Source organism: Cryptomeria japonica, chromosome 11, assembly GCF_030272615.1.
Source record: "Cryptomeria japonica chromosome 11, Sugi_1.0, whole genome shotgun sequence".
NCBI lineage: Eukaryota > Viridiplantae > Streptophyta > Pinopsida > Cupressales > Cupressaceae > Cryptomeria > Cryptomeria japonica.
The window spans coordinates 311,955,033-311,978,838 of NC_081415.1; positions in this window are offsets into that span (position 1 = coordinate 311,955,033).

The window sequence follows — 23,806 nt, forward strand, 5'->3', positions numbered from 1 at the left end:
GATATTGTGAAGAAGAACAAGGAGAAAATGGATAGTCTATTACTAGAACTTGGAGAAATAATTTTTGACTTCAAGAAACTGTATAGGGACACTTGTAAAACAAATGTCTTAACAGAAGACCTTGACAAGGAAATCAGCAAAGCACAAGATAAGATAAACAATATTATTGATAATCTAATAGGATCATTGGATTCATTTTTGGAGATAGAGAAGAAGATAGCAAAGCAAGAAGAGAAAATCAAGAAGTTAGAGAATGACAAACAGAGAATAAAGGGTAAAGCAAAGGACTTAAAATTCAGACTTGGTCCAAGACTAGAATACCTCATTTCTTTGAGAAAATAAATATCTGAGGCTCTGGTTCCTGGACTGAAGACACCAAAAGAGAAAATGCACATACTCACTAGTACAATGCAGAGAACACAAGAGGCAAAAAAAGACAACAAAACATTCAGTAATGGTATAAATTTGATTTTGACAGATATCTTTCAGATTGTAACCCATCGGTTACAAGAATCTGTGCAAGACTCCACTAACAATGAATGACAACCTTTGTCATTAATATCAAAGGAGTAGTGTGATGAGAAAAATGGTCAGAAGGAAGTAGAGATTATCTTCTCAGGGGGAGCATACATTTTTGGACATACAATTTTTTTTGGCAAAGATTTTTGGACTTCAAATTTTTGGATACATTCTTGAATTTTTCTCATGAGTGTTGCCATCAATGCCAAAGGGGGAGATTGTTGGAAAATGCACACTCCAATGAGAAATTGTAGGTGATTGAAGGTATTTTCATTTATGGAAACCTTACAATCATATGATACTAGTAGGCACAAGCACCAACAGACTCTACACCGACACACAGAACACCAACAACAAAAAGGAAGAATATCGGCACCCTAGCCGATAGAAATTTTGTGTATTTATATTTTGTAATTAATTATAAAATCTTCTGTAAGCTGACATGGTGGATTGTAATATGACTCATATATGCATGAGATCATTGTAGATCACTTTGTAGAAGTGATAGGATGTGAGGTATGGAAAAGTAATAGTAGACCTAATATGTGAATTAATGGTTAAAGGTTTATGTAGTAGCAGAGCTTAAACCGGTACTGAATCTGGCATAGCATATGCTAATTTGAAGCAGTACAAGACATTGGATTAGTATAATCCATTTTTGTAAGTCAGTGTGACTTCTTTTGTAATTGAGAAATGAGCTCTAGGCACTTGGCCTTTCTACATGTGCAGGCCCCTATTGTAAGAGTAATATTCCCTTATTGGCCAGTAAACGAATATTGTGGGTCACAAATCCCACCAAGATTTTCCCACACTAGGTTTCCTTGTTAAAATACTATGTTATGGTGTGCTTCTCATGTTGATGTTATTGTTCTTATTTACTACATTATTTATGGTTTACCAGTACATAATTTTAATATACTTTTCATGTTTTAAATCAAGTAATTTGATATACGGATTAGATACTGATTCACCCCACCTCTCAGTATCTTTGGGAATCCTAACAACTACTACTAGCACTAGGATCACCACCTATTCACCTCGGATCCTTGACTCTCTATCCCTATCCCTATCTCTGGCCCTACCTCTGACTCTGTCCCTATCCTGGCACGGGAGCATCATCCTAAATATTCTCTATACGAGGTGCCTGCTCACCCAGATCTATAAATATAGGAAAAGGATGCTACTGGAACCACTCTCTATATTGTGGCAATACCCCCGCATTTGCTACATCATCCATATAATCCCACCTAAGGCGCTATAGACCAGTCAGCTTCTGCATAGCTAAGGCATAGGACAACTATGGAGACCATCCCTATCTCTCCTCATCTGCATAACGTGCATAAGTTGTATACTCCTGCGAGATCCCCTAAGGTTGGCCATACTGCCTCATCACTCGAGAAACAACAAACTACTCAACAATAGTCTGTGATCTCCCAATAAGAGGGTACATGACAAAAAGGTCCTTGCAAACTAGCAGCCAGTCATCCCATGGATCCGAACCTCTATATGGTCTCCACAATACGGCTATCAAATCATCTAACTGTCGCCACCAAAAATTTGTCTTGCCTAGATGGGGTTGCGTAATATAATCAGCTACCCGAGCTCTCTACTATCATCTACAATAGGCCGACAAATGGGAAGATGCTCCCAAGCCCAAACCTATAAAATATATACACCTTTGGCCATGCTCCTACCATCTCTATACACAATCTCATGCATCTCACGATACATGTGAGCCAATAAGCAAGAACCCCAACCTAGTCTCTGAGGGGTCTCCATCAATCTCATCAACATCATGCCCCAACTACACTGGAAACCTTGCTGCCCTCTATCTGGCATCAAAAAACAACTTATAAATCCTGCTAGAACACATGCCAGAGGAAAATCCTTGCTATATCTGCTCATAAATATGTTCCAACTAATGGAACGAGTCAAAATGTCAAGATCCCTGAAGACATGCCTCACTGCCTATAATCCTAGAAGGTGTCCTAAATAGTAATCCACCTTATCCCTAGCAAAAGGGATATAGAGGATCCTATATAAATCCTTAGGAGTGATAGTCAAATCCCCCACTGGCAAATGAAATGTGTTATGCTCTGAATGGAATCTCTCTACCAATGCTATGAGCATACCGTGATTCACATAGATATATGGTAAACCAAGAAGATGAGTCAAACCACACAAGTCAATATGAGCCCACTCAACCTCTGATAAATGTCAAACTAATGCCATGGTAGGAGGATAAACACATCTGAAGAGCACAAGAGGTAATCTAACCTACAAAAACCCAACAAAGAAGCATCAGAAAACATTCCAAATGAGCTTACAAGAGAAGTAAAACATCACACAAATCCAACTAAGTCAAGTGCAAAATCAAAATTTCATGTTTAGACTTTCAAAAATGCTCACTATCTTGAGAATGACAAAACACAAAGGGGAAGCATCTCGTACAAGTCAGGAATAGCCTTCGTACGATAAAACAACCCCAAATGACAAACTATAAGACCTCGCACGACAAAATGGGTTTTTTATAGATCTGTCGTATGATACAAGGGTGTGGCCCGAACAATAATTCTAATGGCCTTAAATGACAATAGAAATTTTAACAATTACTCGTATGAGATAGAATCCTGCCTCGCATGATAAAACGTGAAACCTAACCCCAAACATGCCAAAAACTTGAACAATGAGCAAAAAAATTCAAAATTGAAAATATAAAGAGGCTTAAGATCGATCACTTACCATTGGCTCATAGTTTAGGGGTCGCTTATGACGTCTCTGGCACTCAAATTGATGTGTACGAGTAGGGACCACCAATTTCTTCATAGAAGGCTTTTTGAATTTCCAAACTTGGAAGGTTAAAATGATTTGAAAATGACACTTTTGTCCCATATATAGCCAAAACCCTAATTTTTCAACTTGCTCCGATGGACATGAAAATTGTACCCTTAGGTAATTTGACTATTCTGATTCCATTTTCGAGATTGAAATTGAAATTTGAGATCAATTTGCTAGTCAATTTCACAATCTGGACTACTTAGCGCTCTTTTCATCAAATGCTCATTCTTTCTTCAAATTGTGCTCAATTTCAACACTTAATTCAATTTCATTTCTACACATCAACTTTACGATCAACTCTGCGCTTAACTCATCAATCAACAATGATTTTTTCAAAATTTCCTTAGGACCAATTTGTGCTCAAATAACTTATTATCACCAACAATTGTCTATCATGTACCCTCGTTATCTTTCGATTTCACTCCCAAGGGAGCATACTCATGACCATATGACTTCATATCTTCAAAGTCAAGAAATTTTTTCAAATCTTCATCAAAATTTGGGTAAAATATTCTAAAGAAAATCAATCAATTCTTATTGCTAAGGGGCATCTTATCTTCATCGCTTCACATGAAGTTGAGATCTCTCGATCATTTGAATTGAATCAATCGCTAGGGGCATATCAGTTTCATCACTTCAAGTCAAGCTGATTATTTGTTTAAATTCAATCAAAAGTTTAAAGAGTATCTTTGATCACACTCAATCTAAGCAGGTGTTCAGTATTCATTTCTTGATCAAGCTGGACAATTTATCTTCATCATATCTTGATCAATCAAGTTCAAGATCAATTTTTATCATCACTCGCTGCATCTAAGTTCAATCAAGTTCTAGATCAGTAAGATCCTCTTCTTGATCAATCAAGTTCAAGTTCGGTATCTTTTGTTTCTATTGTTCCTAAGTTCAATCAAGTTCAAGAACGATATCGCTTTAATCAGACTTCATTCAGCTTCATCACTTTGAATCAAGCTAAACACCTTTCTCTTCATCTGGTTCATGATCAATCAAGTTCAGAATGGGCATCTCCTAGACATCACACATTCTTTGAACCAACATGCTGCTCGCACATTAATTCAAAGAGGGGAAAATGTAATACCCTAAAAATTGTCATCTAAACCATGGGCCCCTAATCTCGACAACATCACCAAGGTCCTAACCAAAGGCAATTAAATTAACCTTGAGCACATTATTAATTCTTTAATCATCAAATATCACATGACAAATCAATTACTCATTATTAATTAAATATTCATTTAATTAATTGAATCATTTCCAAGAATATCATTTTGATCAGTTATCCCATTTTAATTTATTAAATATCCTTTCATATTTAATTAATTAATAAATTTATCATTTAATCATGCAAAAGGAATTAATTTATTACAAAAGAAGAATTAATTACAAAGCAAGAGTTGAATTGAAATTAAACAAAAAGAATTGAACTAAGAGAGAAATCAAACTTGAGATATTATTTCTTTTTCTAAATTTAGAACTTGAAATCATAAAAGCAATTAAATTGAATTAATTGAATTATTCTTTAAAATTAGAACTAAAAGCTTTTCAGAAAAAGAAGTTCAGTTGCATTGAAAAGACTCTTTTCTTGAATAAATAAAACAATTATCTATTTTTATCACAAATGCATGGAATTAATTTATTATTATTTCCAATGCAACTTGGACTTCTAATTTGAATGCATTTCAATTAAACTATAATTGGAATCTATCTCAAGGTTAACTAAACTTGATTTCTCAATTATTTGCGATTAATCCTAAATTGAGCTTTTTTAGCTTTTCTATTGTAATTCTCTATAAATTCAATCTCCAGCTCTCATTTCAATTCACCCCAGAGATTTTTGAGATCACGCTTGGAGATTATTATCACGCTAATTTTGCTCTGGAGTCATTGAAGATCATTGTGCTTTGTAGATTATTTGCATCCATCATTGTTTGAATATATATTTGCTTGAATCCATATTGCTTGAATCCATATTTGCTTGAATCCATATTGCTTGAATTGATTATTGCTTGAATTATTCATCCATTTTGCATCCATATAGTTAATATCATATAGATTAAATCCTTCGTCTTGGTGTAGTCTAGTCATTGGTATTGCTTATAAAAATCTGAGAGCAATCTTATACTCACATCTTTTAGAAGGCAATTGGTCGCTTTGTTATGGTTTATTATTGATTGATTATTATTTACTAACCATGCATATAATGAATTTGTTGAAGTGTTGTTCTTGCAGCTACAGACCACTTTTTCACACACACAACAATGAGAGAGGAGGAGATGGAGAGATAGAAAGGTAAAAATATAGTAGGTGATATATAAAGAGTAGAGATAAGTAGATATATTCATAGAGAGAGGGAGAGAGGAATAGATATAGGGGAGGAATGGAGCAAAAAAAAGAGAGATGTAGATGATGGGACATATATAGAGAGGAGAGGAGAGATTTGAAGAAAAATATAGACAAGGAATAGTTAGAAATAAAGATAGACATAGAGAGATAGAGATAGAGATAGAGATAGAGATAGGGAGGGAGAAACAAAGAGTTTGTGTGTGTGTGTGAGTATTATTAGTTATAAAACAATTTGAAATATATTTATTAGATGGAGATGACATTCTAGATATTTGCATGAAATTCACTAAAGAGTTATAAATAAATATTTAAAAAGAGCTAAAGAGAAACCTATATTAATTAAAAAAATATGAATAAATAATACAAATAGTATATTTAATATTTTAAATAATATTATATGTTAAAATTATAATATATTTTTATTTAATAATGTATATTATTAAGCATGATATATAGAAATAAATATAAATCTTATTTATTTATATAAATCTGTAGTGTCAAAATTTGCATACCCCTTTGTAATTTGACCTAGATCTTTTGTAACCACTTTGGTGTCCATTCCCCTAGAACCTAAGTAGGCTCACTTCATCCCTTTCATCAGCCTTTTCCCTCTTAGGATGCTCAAGATCCCCGCTTTTGGTCAACCCCCTCGGGGATGTCTATCTTGTTAGTTGCGTGTCTCCCTTGTCTCCTACCATTTTCAAGCATGATTCATTTGGACACTAGTGCGCCATGCAAACGTCTGTATCAGTGGAAATGACATAGAGTATTTAGAAATAGCTTGCCAACCCTCTTTTCCCTCCCCTTCTCTCTTTTCCTCTTTCTTCATTCAATCTCTCTAAATTCTAGACATAATCTCTTATTCTTTGGGTTCTCATAGATTTCTCCATCTCTCTCTCACTTGCTATAGCAATCTCTAGTTTGCTACAATAGTCTCAAGCTCTCAAAGTATTCTTTTGCAAATCTCTTTTCTTTCTCAAGCCTCTTTGGTAATACCTATCTATTTATCCTATCTTAGGGCATCTTGGGATTCATCACATCCCTCTTCCATCATTTATCGTTTATCATTTATCATTTATCTTATCTTTCATTTATCTTTTATTATATAAATCGATCTGGTTGTCTGTGGAGGTGGAAACACTAAAATAGGGATTTGACTGAGGCAAGTGCCCAAGCATCCCCAAACATTTTTCCTTTCTAGCTTGTGTGTAGGTTGCATTAGAGAAGATTTATTTGGCTGGAGGCTTCATATCATGGACCAATTGTGAGATTATCTTCTTCCTTTCCTTTGTGGCTTTCATTCCATTTATATGGTCATTTTACCTTCTTTTATATACATTTATTGCATTTAAATTAATCTAGAACACATATCTATTACATTGTGCCCTTCTGTATGAACTCTGCATTCTATCTGTACAAGATGCTAGCACGTCGCACTATTGTCCATATTCCACATGCGTCCTTGTGTAGAGAGATATCAGAGGATGTACAAAGAGATACTACATCTTGAGTGGAGAGGTCAGTTAGTGAATCTTCAAGAGATTGTTATTTGCTTGTTGAAGAGGTTCATTTGTCCCCCTCTACATTTTGGTGAGCTCAACATGAACACTTCTTTTGTATTATTTTCAAATCATTCTTTATCATTTCTTCAAGCATTTAGCATCCCCTCCTTTAAAAAAAAACGGACAATTCTAAATCTTTCCCTTTCTTCCAATTTTTTATTTTTGGGGCGTTGCCTTGAACCCCATTTAATGGTTCATCAGCCTTCGGCCAACTTGTTTATTTATTCTCTCTTAAGTTTGAGTTTATTAATTTCAAAATGCATATGTTATCTTATTTTATTAACTTAGTTTCTATCTTTATTCAAAGTGTTAATGATGTTCCTTTTCATGCTTGTGATGGTGACTTAGTTCTACCTATGTCACTCTATTCGTTTGATCCCTCTCATAATAAATATTCTATTTCAAAGGATATTTTGTTACAAGAGGATGAAATCATTGATGCCTTTATTAATGTTACCCTATCATCTCTTCATTATAGTGCACTCTCTTCTAGAGATGATGTATTAGTGAATGATGGTTCTTGACTCATATCTGATTTCCAAAGGTCGATGTTGAGAAAATTCCTTCATCTAAATCTTATACATATCATAATGAGTCTATGAATGTCATTTATGCCTCTTCCTCCTCTAAAAGGCCTAAGAGACCAATCATTCATGTGGCTTTAGCTAGTACTTCTCCAAAGAAGGTAAAATCTATTCATGGTGTTTCTTTTGAAAATGACACACCGGATCTTTTTACAAGATATGCATAGTCTAAGGCTCCTTCTTATAGAATGGTATCCCATACTTATAATAATTGAAGAAATAAGAAGCATCTTGTGATGAATACTAAGAGGGGGGGGTGAATTAGTATGTAGAAAAAATACTGAACTTAAACTCTTTAATAGTCTACCAATAAACCGGTAAAGCAGTTTAACAAACAAACTGGTTGGCACACATGCAAACCAAATAGAAAATAAGGAATTCACCCACATTAGCAGTAACACCATAACACAATATATATTATGTGGAAACCCAAATTGGAAAAAACCATTATAAGATGAAACTCACAATTAACTATCTGCAGAATAGAAACCAGACTAGTTAAGGTCATACAATGTTCTTTATTAGAACAGATCCTGTTAGGAATCTCAATCTTTGTTAGGAGATAAGTCTGATTAAAGACTACCTTGCTAGAGGATTTTAGATCCATAGATGTGAACCACCTTGTTAGAGGATTTACAAAGGCTTTTCTGGGCCTACTCGGTTAAGGGTTTCTAACTTGTCAAAGGTGTGAGTAATCAACAAGTGAGTGATCTAGAAAATTGCACAGATTGCTTGGTTAGATCCTTGATAGCTCATTCTTAATGCATTCCAACATAACTTCCATCTTCAACACATTCACACTCTTCCTTCTCTCATAGACCTAAACTTCTCTTCTCTGATCACACTTAGAAAAACTCATCAACCACTTTCAAAAACCCTTTCTACTACCTAAAACCCTAGACATGATGTCCTTATAAAGGAATCTAATTTCATGTCAGTCCAATAGGTTTACAATACAATTTTCTAGGTTCAGTGCATCTAGACATATTTGGTAACTCAACACAAAAAGCACCGCCAAAGTGTCAGCACTGCAAAACAATCGGTGGATGGTAACTCATCGCAAAATGCTGGTTGGTAACTCATCACAAAGTATTACCGATTCATACAAAATACCGATTTATGCAAAATACCAGTTGTCGGTTTGTCAAAAATGAAGACTAGGAAATATGGGTTATGCCGCTTTGATCCTTTGTGCCACTTGAGATCCTTGAACCACTTGGGGTCTTCATATCGCTTGAGATCGGTAAACACTTTTTGCAAAACACTAAGAGTCTAAAGACTAACACATGATACTGGTTTGGAACAATTACCTGTTGAATATAATTCATACATTCAAAAAGCAATCCCATAGCAAGTGTGTGACCATCAATGACAATTACAACATAATCATCAAAAATGCCAACAATCTCCCCCTTTGGCATTGATGGCAACACTTAGGAAAATTTTGACATCTAAATGTTTTACAAAATCATGCCATAAACAAAAATACTCCCCCTAAGCATATACACTATCCCTTTTGCAGAAAATTCAATGTATACTACTCTTTATCATAGATAAACATGAAAGTATACATCAAAACATTAAAATTTATATACTTCTCCCCCTTTGCCAATAATGACAAAAACATTGCAGACTAACCCCTTGCATCGGCCTTTTCTCTCTTAGGATGCTTAAGATCCCCACTTTTGGTCAACCCCCTCGGGGATGTCTATCTTGTTAGCCGCATGTCTCCCTTGTCTCCTACCATTTTCAAGCATGATTCATTTGGACACTAGTGCGCCGCGCAAACATCCGTGTCAGTGGAAATGACTCAGAATATTTTGAAATGGCTTGCCAACCCTCTTTTCCCTCCCCTTCTCACATTTAAATCTATCCTCTCTCTTCATTCAATCTCTCTAAATTCTGGACATAATCTCTCTTATTCTTTAGGTTCTCATAGCTTTCTCCATCTCTCTCTCACTTGCTATAGCAATCTCTAGTTTGCTACAATAGTCTCAAGCTCTCAAAGTATTCTTTTGCAACTCTCTTTTCTTTCTCAAGCCTCTTTGGTAATACCTATCTATTTATCCTATCTTAGGGCATCTTGGGATTCATCACATCCCTCTTCTATCATTTATCATTTATCATTTATCATTTATCATTTATCTTATCTTGCATTTATCTTTTATTATATAAATTGATCTGGTTGTCTGTGGAGGTGGAAACACTAAAACAGGGATTTGACTGAGGCAAGTGCCCAACCATCCCCAACCATTTTTCCTTTCTATCTTGTGTGTAGGTTGCATTAGAGAAGATTTATTTGGCTGGAGGCTTCATATCATGGACCGGTTGTGAGATTATCTTCTTCCTTTCCTTTGTGGCTTTCATTCCATTTATATGATCATTTTACCTTCTTTTATATAAATTTATTGCATTTAATTAATCTAGAACACATATCTATTACATTGTGCCCTTCTGTGTGAACTCTACATTTTGTCTGTACAAGATGCTAGCACGTCGCACTGTTGATTCCACATGCGTCCTGGTGTAGAGAGATATCAGAGGATGTACAAAGAAATACTACATCTTGAGTGGAGAGGTCAATTAGTGAATCTTCAAGAGATTGTTATCTGCTTGTTGAAGAGGTTCATTTGTCCCCCTCTACATTTTGGTGAGCTCGACATGAACACTTCTTTTGTATTATTTTCAAATCATTCTTTATCATTTCTTAAAGCATTTAGCATCCCCTCCTTTAAAAAAAAATGGACAATTCTAAATCTTTCCCTTTCTTCCAATTTTTTTTTTTTTGGGGCGTTGCCTTGAGCCCCATTTAATGGTTCATCAGCCTTCAGCCAACTTGTTTATTTATTCTCTCTTAAGTTTGAGTTTATTAATTTCAAAATGCATATGTTATCTTATTTTATTAACATAGTTTCTAGCTTTATTCAAAGTGTTAATGATGTTCCTTTTCATGCTTGTGATGGTGACTTAGTTCTACCTATGTCAATCTATTCCTTTGATCCCTCTCATAATAAATATTCTATTTCAAAGGATATTTTGTTACAAGAGGATGAAATCATTGATGCCTTGATTAATGTTACCCTATCATCTCTTCATTATAGTGCACTCTCTTCTAGAGATGATGTATTAGTGAATGATGAATCTTGACTCATATCTGATTTCCAAAGGTCGATGTTGAACAAATTCCTTCATCTAAATCTTATACATATCATAATGAGTCTATGAATGTCATTTATGCCTCTTCCACCTCTAAAAGGCCTAAGAGACCAATCATTCATGTGGCTTTAGCTAGTACTTCTCCAAAGAAGGTAAAATCTATTCATGGTGTTTCTTTTGAAAATGACACACCGGATCTTTTTACAAGATATGCACAGTCTAAGGCTCCTTCTTATAGAATGGTATCCCATACTTATAATACTTGAAGAAATAAGAAGCATCTTGTGATGAATACTAAGAGGGGGGGTGAATTAGTATATAGAAAAAATACTAAACTTAAACTCTTTAATAGTCTAGCAGTAAACCGGTAAAGCAGTTTAATAAACAAACCGGTTGGCACACATGCAAACCAAATAGCAAATAAGGAATTCACCCATAGGAGTAGTAACACCATAACACAAGATATATGACATGGAAACCCAAATGGGAAAAAACCATGCCAAGATGAAACTCACAAGTAACTATCTGCAGAATAGAAACTAGACCGGTTAAGGTCATACAATGTTCTTTATCAGAACCGATCCTGTTAGGAATCTCAATCTCTGTTAGGAGATAAGTCCGATTAAAGACTACCTTGCTAGACTATTTTAGATCCACAGATGTGAACCACCTTGTTAGAGGATTTACAAAGGCTTTTTTAGGCCTACTCGATTAAGGGTTTCTAACTTGTCAAAGATGTGAGTAATCAACAAGTGAGTGATCTAGCAAATTGCATAGATTGCTTGGTTAGATCCTTGATAGCTCGTTCTTAATGAATTTTAGCATTACTTCAGTCTTCAACACATTCACACTCTGCCTTCTCTCACAAACCTAAAATTCTCTTCTCTGATCACACTTACAAAAACTCATCAACTGCAGTTTGGATAACATCTTCCTCCTTTTTCCACCTTAGAGCATCCAATTGCTCTTGAGCAAGCTTAATGATTTGTAGTAGCTCTGATTCATTTGCAGACTAGAGGTCAATACGACTGGTAATGTCAGCCGATTTGGCTTGACTACCGGTTGCCTTTGGAGTCTCCATCTGAGTGCTCTATGCTACTTCTTTTTTCTTTTCTTCTTCTGCCTTCATTTTCTCCTCTTCTTTCCATTTCTCCTCATCTTCATCCTTCTTCTTGTTCTCCTCTTCCTCCTTCTTTTTCTCCTCTTCCTTTTTCTTGTATGCTTCCTTTCTCTTCTCCTCTTCCTTTCTCTTCTCCTCTTCCTTTTCTGCTTCCTTCTTCTTCTTTGCATCTTCCTGTTTCTTATTTTCTTCTTCTTTTCTCTTTTCTTCCTCTTTCTTTTTCTTCTCTTCCTCTTTCTTTTGTTCCTCTTTATTTTTCTTCTCTTCCTCTTTCTTCTCTTCCTCTTTCTTTTCTTCCTCTTTCTTTTTCTTCTCATCTTCTTTCTTTTTCTTCTCTTCCTCTTGCTTCTTTTCATGTTCTGCCTATTTTGTCTCTTTAGTCTCCTATTTCTTCCTTTCTTCTTCTACCTATTTTCTCTTGTCTTCTTCCTATTTCTCCTAACCTTTTGTTTCTACTAGTGCATCTGAAGTAACATTGTCACCATTTAAGGCATCAACATCAATCGGTTCCATTTGAGTGGTGACCAGTTCTCCTTCACTATTGTATACTTCATCCGGTTGAGTGATTTGCTGTTCTAGCTCAGCTTTCTTGTTGGGTTCAGCCACTTCATGTAGTCTTAAAGCTGATTGAGCAAGGGAGTGGGTATCTTTGACCACTTCTATAACTTTTCCTTCCAATAACAGAAGTCTTCTTCTTCTCATGAAGAAGAAGCCCTTATATTTCTCCACCACTTCATACAGTTCTATTTTAGGTACATCAGGAAAGTATTGTGGAAATACTTCCTCTCTTATTTCTTGTTCTTTCTCAATGGCAATGTGCCACTTGTTGTCTAAAGAATTATACAAAGAATCAGGCACCTTAGATTTAATTTTTGATGGCCACTGGTCATTAATGCATAAGTAATTGATAACTTCCTGTTCAACTTGTTTCTTTTCATCATCATTAAAATCATCAAAGCACTCTTTTAAATCACCAAGTACTTTTCTTCTAATATTCTTAATTGTTCTTTGACAATGTGTCAAAGGTTTGTAAGAGGAAATATCAATATTTACCAGTGCAGATGATGTCTTTTTCCTCGCTTGCCTAGTCTTTTTAGGCAATTCTTTAGAGACAGTGTCCTCTGAGTCTGGTGTATTGATTTTTGTCTTCCTCTTCCTCTCAACGACTTTGGTGGGTGCCACTTCCGGTTTCTTCTTTACTGGTGACCGCTTGGTCACTTTGGGACTTGCTGGAGTAGCCGGTGTCGATGTTGAAGGCACTGCCTTTCCCTTCTTTGCTAAGAGTTCTTGAACCGATGTAACCCTTTCTAGATTGGTGTTGGTTCTCTTTGCCTTTGGATCAAGGGGCGAGGTGATTAGGATAGAGGCATACCCATCTAACATGTCATTCATTACCTCATATCCCATTGGTTCCACTTCTTCCTGTCTAGGCTCAACCACCTCCATTATGCACTCATCAACTTTGATGGTGAAGCAGATGTCTTCCTCATACTTTTTTACTATATCATTGGATATTCTTATCCTTTGGCTCATCTTGCATCTGAACTCATCAAAGTATTTGTTCAGCACTTTGGGATAGCTAGTTCCAACCACTTGTAGAATTTCCTTGATTTTCTTTGTCACTGGTTGGTCAGCAGACCACTGAATATCACCTACTCCTAGAAAGTAGCCTTGAAAGTAAAAGAACAACCCAACCAATAGTTGTCCAAACTTAAATTTCAGGGCATTGTCCTATTTGATTGACTTGAGGTTCAACAGGTGTTGTCTTTGCATACTGGTGCACAGATCAAATGATGCATCTTCCTTTATCATCTTGTAGGCGGCATTAACCATTGCAGCAGAGACAGAGTTGATTCTGCTAGCTAAGAATGTCCGGTAACCTATCACCATGCAAACATACTTGACTAGATCATCCTTGATTGAGTTGACAGTCATTCCACATGAGTCGCTCACTGAACCGGTGATCTTGGACATTTCAGTCTTGCTGACCTTCCTTAGGGCTGGCACTTCTCTGACATTGCAAAAACTAGTGATGACATGAATTGCTTCATGTGTGATATCATGCATCCATTCTAAGTACATCTTGTCACCGTGTACCCTGCTTAGAATAATGTGAATGTGATCATCCAAAAATTCTTCAATAAAATAGACTGTGTTGTAAAGTTTCTTCTTTTCCAAAATGCTCAATTCTAGTTTAATCTTCTTATCCTTCCTGCAGAACAAACTTAACTAGGAGTGGATCACAAGAGACCCTAGGTCTTCGATTTTACACTCTATGTAATTAGAAATGCCTTCTTCCACTATAACACCAGCGGGTATTTGAGACAGGGCATTGTATTTATACTTCCATTGAATGAAGTCCATAGAATCAATGGGTGCAGTAGAGCTAGCATGTGATGTGGAAGCCATGATAAACAGGGAATTTTGAAAAATAACTTTGTAGATCAAAATTTAGGGCTTCACAATTTGAACTCCGCTTCTCACTCCTTCTGTTACTGAAATACTACTTTGCATTCTACACTCCTTCAATAGATGTTAGCTTCAGATTCTTCTTCAAGTTTTTGATAGATTCCTTGAATCGCAATGTAACTCACTTTTCTTCACTCTGCACATGAAAAATTCTTTGCTTAATAAAATAATAGTGAGAAATGATTTGAAAATTCCTTTTAAATAGATTCTCCACCTACCATAATAAATGCTCCACTGTTAGGGTGTAAACCCAAATTTTGCCTTATACCATTTCTGGTCTTCTACCAATCTGATAGGTATCTCATATCGGTTAAGGTCTTTTACCGGTGTCAACCGGGGGTTCAAGATATTTCACCTTTTGCTCCCCTTAAGCTTTTCTGATGCTTAGTTTGCCGGTTTAATGACTTCCACACTAGGTGCAGAAATCGGTTCTACTTGAATCACTTCTTCCTGGCTTCTTATTCCAGGTTTTCTTCATATCTGCTTGAACAATTTCAACATCAATTTTTCCTTCTGAGGTGACTGGTATATCATCTGATATGCTCTTTCTTGCTCTGCAAAATCTTGTTGTATGACCCAATTTGTTGCAATGATAGAAAACCATTCCAGGTGCTCTCCAAGGTCCATTATTCATGTTTCCATTCTTCCTTCTGCATGACAAATCACATAGATTTCTCTCCATCCAGTTTCTCCTTGATAGCCATTGCTACTTGACTGATGACTATAGGTATTAAACCAGTTTGGGTTCTGGTTCCCAGAGGGTTCCGAAAAAACTCCTTGATTCCTTTGAGGATACCTTCTGGTATTGTGCATGACAGACCTGCATTAAAATGCTTTATGCCCAAACTTGTTGCATGCATAACAATTACCATTGCATCTATTGGATCTAGGTTTATCATTTAGAAAATAAGGAAAATTATTGTAAGCCTTACTTCTACATACATTAGCAGTGTGTCCTTCCTTGAGACAGTTAAAGCAAACAGGTTTGAACTTTTACTTAACTTTATCCTTTGATGGTGGTTGTTTCTTTAATGCTCCATCTTTTGTTCCAGAGGTCTCACCTTTCTTATAATTAGAGAAACCAAGTCCATTGGTATTCTTTACCAGTTTAGCTAATTCAAGCTTTTGCTCTAGCTTGATAGTGCTCTTATTGAATTTGGCAAGTATTTCCTTTGACTCAGTGAGTTCTTTGGAGCTAGCAGCATTGGATTCCTTCAAGGTTGGATTCTCAGAAGTAGCCATGTTTAGTTCACCTTGTACTTCTTCTTTTTCCATTTTTCTTTCATGAAGGTGAGCGGTAAGTGCACTGATCTCTTGCTTCAACTTGGATATTTCATGATCTTTGTCTGTTACTAGATCTTCAGCTTTCCTCTGGTTCTCAAGCTCTTGGCACATTCGAATAGTCAGTCCTTCCAACTCTTTTCTCAGGTTGGAATTGGATTCATTCTGCTTTTCTACTTCTTAAATTAGGGCTTCCATGTCCGCTTCATCAGAAGAACTATTTTCAGATAGCTCCATCGGTTTTTCAGCATGCTCTCTTCTTTTTGCCTGAGAGGCCTTATATTTGACCATAAGTTCATCATAGGCTTGCTAAAACTGAGTGAGCCGATGAGTAAGTTCCCTCATAGTATATTCCCCCATATCTCTTTCCAAGTGGTTAGACTTATAGAAAGTTGGCTCTGATACCAATTGATGAATAATAAGAGGGGGGGGTGAATTAGTATAGAGAAAAAATACTGAACTTAAACTTTTTAATAGTCTAGCAATAAACCGGTAAAGCAGTTTAACAAACAAACTGGTTGGCACACATGCAAACCAAATAGAAAATAAGGCATTCACCCACAGGAGTAGTAACACCATAACACAAGATATATGACATGGAAACCCAAATGGGAAAAAACCATGGTGAAATGAAACTCATAAGTAACTATCTGCAGAATAGAAACCAGGCCGGTTAAGGTCATACAATATTCTTTACTAGAACAAATCCTGTTAGGAATCTCAATCTTTGTTAGGAGATAAGTCCAATTAAAGACTACCTTGCTAGAGGATTTTAGATCCACAGATGTGAACCACCTTGTTAGAGGATTTACAAAGGCTTTTCTGGGCCTACCCGATTAAGGGTTTCTAACTTGTCAAAGATGTGAGTAATCAACAAGTGAGTGATCTAGCAAATTGCATAGATTTCTTGGTTAGATCCTTGATAGCTCGTTCTTAATGCATTCCAACATTACTTTAGTCTTCAACACATTCACACTCTTCCTTCTCTCACAGACTTAAACTTCTCTTCTCTGATCACACTTACCAAAACTCATCAACCACTTTCAAAAACCCTTTCTACTACCTAAAACCCTAGACATGATGTCCTTATAAAGGAATCTGATTTCATGTTGGTCCAATAGGTTTACAATACAATTTTCTAGGTTTAGTGCATCTAGACATATTTGGTAACTTGACACAAAAAGCACCGCTAGAGTGTCGGCACTGCAAAACAATCAGTGGATGGTAACTCATCGCAAAATGTCGGTTGGTAACTCATCATAGAGTATTATCGGTTCATACAAAATACCGGTTTACGCAAAATACCGGTTGCTTTGTTGAAAATGAAGGCTGGGAAATATGTGTTATGCCGCTTTGATCCTTTGTGCCTCTTGAGATCCTCGAACTTCTTGGGGTCTTCATATTGCTTGAGATTGGTAAACATTTTTTGTAAAACACCGAGAGTCTAAAGACTAACACATGATATCGGTTTGGAACAATTACCAGTTGAATATAATTCATACATTCAAAAAGTGATCTCATAGCAAGTGTGTGACCATCAATGACAATTACAACATAATCATCAAAAATGCCAACATCTTGATCATCCACAACCTTCTTTACCACCTTGTCAACCAAATATTCCTCAAGCACCTAAGCCTTCAGTTAACCAATCTAGTGATTATGATCTTATTGAGCAACTTTGTGTTACTCTTGCTAAGATCTCACTTTGGTATTTGCTTCAGACTACTTTGGTTTATGAAGGTGTGCTACAAGAATCTCTACAAAAGATCTTATTTCTTTCTTCTACTAGGCCGACAGAAGTAAATACGTTGATGGATCGTATTCGTGTGGACTCACCGAATATTACATTCTATCCACATGAACTCCCACCTCCAGAAGTAAGAAATCAAGAAGATCCATTTATGATAATCGTTTATGTTAACAGTGTTGGCATTAGATGGACTCTCATTGATACTAGTTCAACACTCATTTTTTGTAGTCTAGACCTATTGCCCAAAATAAAAGTGGATTCTAATTCTCTTGCTACATCTTCTATGTTCATATGTGGTTTTGATAATGCTGGTAAACCTCTTTGGGCACTATTATTTTCCTATAAAGATTGGACCAGTTACTATTTCAACCCTGGTGCATGTTTTGCCAGGACCTTTATCATATAATATTCTATTGGATAGACCTTGGATTCATACTTTAGGAGAGGTTAGTTCTACTCTTCATGGTTCTATTGAGTTTGTTGCTAACAGTCAGGTAGTTACAATCAAGGTTGATCTTGATGCTATGCACTTATGTCAAATCGCAATAACTGGTCATGCCTCAGTTACACCTACCTTTGAAAACTATATTCCATGTTCTTCTAATATGATGACAACTATTCCCATGGACCCTCCTAAAGATGAAACCCATAAGAAGGTTGTCCCTAAAGAAGATCCTCCTAAAATAGAAAGTCCTAAGTCTACTCCTTCTCAATCAAATGTGTTTCTTGGTGATGATTGGGGCTCTTTACACTTTACAAGCTCCTTCATTGGAGAATATAAAGTCAACTCTATCCATCTTAACTTTCTAAAAGTATCATTCACACCCGCTATCAAAGATGATTATTCTTTTGTATCACGGGATAATGTGAATACCATTGGCTACACCATTAAAGGTAATCCTCCCCCTTTGGAAGAGATGCAATCATGTTATGGTCTAGGATTTAATATCGCCTCTAAGTATGGATACAAAGGAGATGGTCTTGGGTGCATGGGTCAAGGAGTTAAGGTCCCTTTGGAATCAAATTACAGTCTTTTACAGTGGGTATAGGTTACAAATCTTCTCCTTTGTCTTCATCTCCTTCATTCTCTAATGTTCCTACCTCATCCTCTTCTTATGAGAAGTCAAACTCTTATCCCCAAGACAAAGGGTTTCTTCCTACTCCTCATACTTTATCTGATCAAGATATTATTTTGTTGTTGCTTCTTAAAGCCCACTCGATTACTCTTCCTCCTCCTACACATAATAAGTTTCCTAAGAATGATTATTTCTATGCATACCATCAAGTTCTTGGTCATTCCACTAGTAAATGTAAGGCCTTAAATGATAAGATTCAACAACTTCATCAATCGGGTATTATTAATATTTTGTGTATTGATACACCTTCTTGTTCTTCTTTTCATAGAATGTGACATTGAGGTGTATCTCTATCTTGTTCTTTATCATATTTTAACCTACTTTGCATTCTTATCATGTCTCTATCTCTCACCTGTCATGGTGACTATCTATCTCTCGCCTGCCATGGTGACTATCCTTTTATCGCTTTTTCATGTTCGCCTAGGTGGGGGCCAAACCACTCGGTCTTTTTCTTTATCATTTTATTTGCCTAGATGGGGGCCAAACCATTTGATCTATCACTTTTTCTTGCCTTTGTAGGGGCCAATCTAATACTTACCAAATCTATCTTTGATTTCCCAATCACATGGCTATCTAGCGTATCGCTATCCATGCTGACAAAATCTATCTATCTCATCGCCCTATCATATGGTTATCCATACCAGAATATCTCATTTCCCTATCGTATGGCTATCTAGAATGTACTTTTCTATCTATATTAGCATATCACATACCATGGCGACTGCTTATCTTGTATCTTTTTGTAACAAGGGGCTTTCCTCCAAAGTGAGGCTTGTTTCTATTATGCTATCTTATCTATCATTTATATCTATCCTTTATCTTATCATCTGACATGGTAGTATTCAACTAGTGTGTTTGTGATGTATCGAGTAACAATATCTATTTCAAATCTCAACTTCATCTCACTAGGGGAAACCTCGTCTGATCAACAAAAATATGCCTCCCTATCATGACTATCTTATTTATCTTATCTTTTGGCAGTGGCCTTCCTTCAGAGTGAGGTTGGTGCTACTTATCTTTGATCATCTGGCATAACAAAACTTGCTAGATCTATCTTTTTTATCATCATCATGACTTCTAGTGATGCATCAAGCTAGTGTATAGGTCATGTACTATCTCTTCGATATTAATTGCTTCTCTAACTTTTGGATGCATTCTTCCTTGAAGTGATCAATCCTTGCATTCTTCTCTTCATTTTAGAATTCCTCTATCTATTGTTTCATGTTATTTTGGGGACGACGCATGGTACTGACACAACCTTTTACATCGAGGTCTATTTTACTTTTCTAACTCAAGATTGTAGTTTCTTTGTTTTGTGCTTCAAGGTTCTAACCTTGTTGTATTGGAATTTTCTTATTCTCTAACCCTATTCTCTCATGTAGGTTTTTCTATCTAATTATTTTTTTTTGTAGGTCTTCAACTTGGGGGCATGCTTCCTTATCTTGAAGATATATTTACTTCCTCTATAATATCCTTTTGGTATCATGATGTTATTTTTTTGTTCAGTAGATTTCCTTTAACATGCATATTCAAGTTCATTCATAATCCTGCTAAAGTGGGGGTAAAATATAGTGTCGAAATTTGCATACCCCTTTGTAATTTGACCTACATCTTTTGTAACCACTTTGGTGTCCATTCCCCTAGCACCTGAGTAGTGATGCAAAGCCAGGCAACAACTAGGTGAAAACCTTCTCTCACCCATAATTACTATATCCAAAACAAGTTATTTTGTTTGTTCAAGGTGTGAACAACACACCTACCAAATTCTCAACTCACAGGACAATTTGTGTGATCAGATCCATACCAATTTAGTCTCTTCTGGTATCGATATGAAGAAAACACTCTACCCTTGTGTGAACCAGTTTAGTGTCTTTTGGTACTGGTGGGGTGGAAACCTATTGGATTTTGCCTATTGGTGGTCCAACCAACACAAAACACCCATAAGATTTGGCAATCAGTTGTGTTAGGGAATACTTGCCTCACAACTATCCAATTGTCTAGTAGCCCTATCAGTAGCCTAGTAGCCCTACCGGTTGAGTTTTCCAAACACAACTTAACAAAGATCTAAAGGAAAAGACAAACTAAAGATACATCCAGATACCCTTTATCTAGTTACATAGTTCCCCAAAAGCTTAGGTTCTAACCACTAGTTGAAATGTTTGTACCCTAGTTACTGCCCTTGTAGACCTAATTAAGCCAGTTAGGCCTAATTTACAAAACAAGTACCCCTTGTATTAGTCCTTAGACTAAACCAAACACTTCTAAAACTTGGGGTAAGGTATCAAACCACAAAATCCAAGGTTTTGAGACTTGGTTCCATCTTCTTCATCTTCTCCAAGTGATTTCCACTTCTACAGTTCAGGTAGTCACATAGAGATACCCGCCTAGGGTCAATTCAATCTCTTTGGTCTTGGAGTCTCCTTGCAAACCAACACCAAAATATTATGATACAATGGCCCTTCTAACATTTTCCCCATAGGTTGTTTGGTTCTCTAGTGAAAATGTCAGATTAAGGGCATCTTTACAGTGAAACCCTAGGTGCCGGTAGGGTTTGTGACCAGTCTGGTTAGAATTGGATGGATCCAAGAAATGAACAACAAAACACAGATTTTCAGAAAACTCCAAGTATATTATATTTCTCCAAACTCCAGAACATCATCAAACTTCATCAACTTCAACAACTATATCGACAACAACCTAGAGTCGATCCAAGTGGTCATAATATAGCCTCCCTAATGGTTTCCAACCACTTTTAAAACTTTGGAACCGTCGAAAGATTAGTTATCCCTTTTTACAACATTTTGCAATGAGAACAAAAGTTGTCAACTTGCACTTTTTAAACTTGGCGACTCCAAGGTGTATTCGACCTATTCCAAGGATTGGTCTTATGTTTGTAAGACCAATATTTATTTTCCTAACTCATGCCTAGACTCCTACAAACCCACATGGTCATTTATCCATGGTGTCTTATAAAATGCAACCATGACAATGCCTTACATCAATTGGGTCTTATTAACTCACAAAACTATTGACCTATTACAAATAATCATTTTCACCTCCTGGGTGACATTAGGCTCTTTTAGACTTCATTTGTGTCTTCCTTTGTGTCTTTGGGTGCTCTTGCACCAAGTAGGCTCATTTCAGCCCTTGTATCAACCTTTTCCCTCTTAGGATGCTCAAGATTCCCCCTTTATGGAATCTCCCTTGGCACATCAATCTTGTTACTAACATGTCTCCCTTGTCTCCTACCATTTTCAAGTGTGATTCATTTGGACACTAGCACACTGCGTAGACATCTGCATGTTGCACATTCATCCCACGACATCTTAATGTTCAAATATTGGTTCTGCATATTTTGACACTTGTCACCTATCTTGTTTGATGGAAACGACTCAATCTTCTAAAATGGCTCACCAACCCTCTTTTCCCTCCTCTTCTCTCTTTTAAATATATCCTCTCTCTTCATTCAATCTCTCTAGATTCTGAACATAATCACTCTTATTCTTTGGGTTCTCATAGATTTTTTTGGATCTCTCTCACTTGCTACAACAATCTCTAGTTTTCTACAACACTCTCAAGCTCTCACAGTATTCTTTTGCAATTCTCTTGGCTTTATCAAGCCTCTTTGGTAATATCTATCTATTTATCCTATCTATGGGCATCTTGGGGTTCATCACATCCCTCTTCTATCATTTATCTTATCTTGCATTTATCTTTTATTCTATCAATCTATCTAGCTATCTGTGGAGGTGGAAATACCAAAATAGGGTTTTGATTGAGGAAAGTCCTCAGGAATCCCAAAACATTTTTCCTTTTTGTCCTATGTGTAGGTTGCATACGAGAATATTTATTTGGTTGGAGGATTCATATCATGGACCGGTTGTGAGATTATCTTATCCCTTTCCTTTGTGGCTTTCATTCCATTTATATAATCGTTTTATCTTTTTTGATATACATTTATCACATTTAAATTAATCTAGAACACATATCTATTACATTGTGCCCTTTTGTGTGAACTTTGCATTCTATCTATATTGGACGCTATTGCATCACACTATTGTCCATAATCTGTACGTGTGCTTGTGCGGAGAGCTATCAGAGGACATACACAAACATACTGTATCTTGAGTGGAGAGGTTGTTATCTACCTATTAAAGAGATTCATTTTTCCTCCTGTACAAAAACATAAATAAATAATAAAGATATCGTATATCTAACATAAATAAAATATAATATTAAATAAATTAAATTTAATAGTTATACCTGGAAAGTATGAAAATAGAACGTGAACTAGGGTTTAGAAGCGATGGAAGACTTCGATCAATATGGAAATATAGGGGTCGAAGGATTGAAGGCTTTCAAATCAATACATGGAAACCATCGTATAGAGCATGAAAGGATCAAGAAAATAGAGATAGGGATGTTTTGAGGCCATGGAATAAGGGCATAATGTGTGGATATGTAGTGATTCATTCTGGTCCCAAAGTTGATTTAAAATCATCAAGAAGAAATTCTGGAAGCCCAAATAGCAGGAGGAAAAACCACATGCAAAGAAGGTATGAATGGGTTTTGACCATTCCCATTTAGTTTCTCTACTAATAGAAAATGATGAATGGAAAGAGTTGGTTCAAGTGTTTAAAAAAGGGCTTTTTTCATGAAATGGAATGGGGATTGGCCTGCATTTTCAAGGGTTCAAAACTAGTGTGATAAAAATTAGAAAAGGATTGTATTATGAAAAACCCTTTTGAATGGTATTTACTTAGTTATATGCCCTTGTGAAAAGGACAAAGAATGGATTCTGAATAGTGGGCCTTTTCTTTTAGGGGGAAAGTGTTTTTATATAAAGGATCGGGTCCCAAATTTTGACCCCAAGAAGGAAGAGATATAAGAGGTTCCAGTGTGAATTAGGTTGTACAACCTTCCCCATGAATATTGGGATGTTGAAACCCTCAAGATGATTGGAAAAAGGTTGGGGGTTTTCTTAAAGGTGGATGAAGCTTGGGAATCAAAAGAATATAGCATGTATTCTT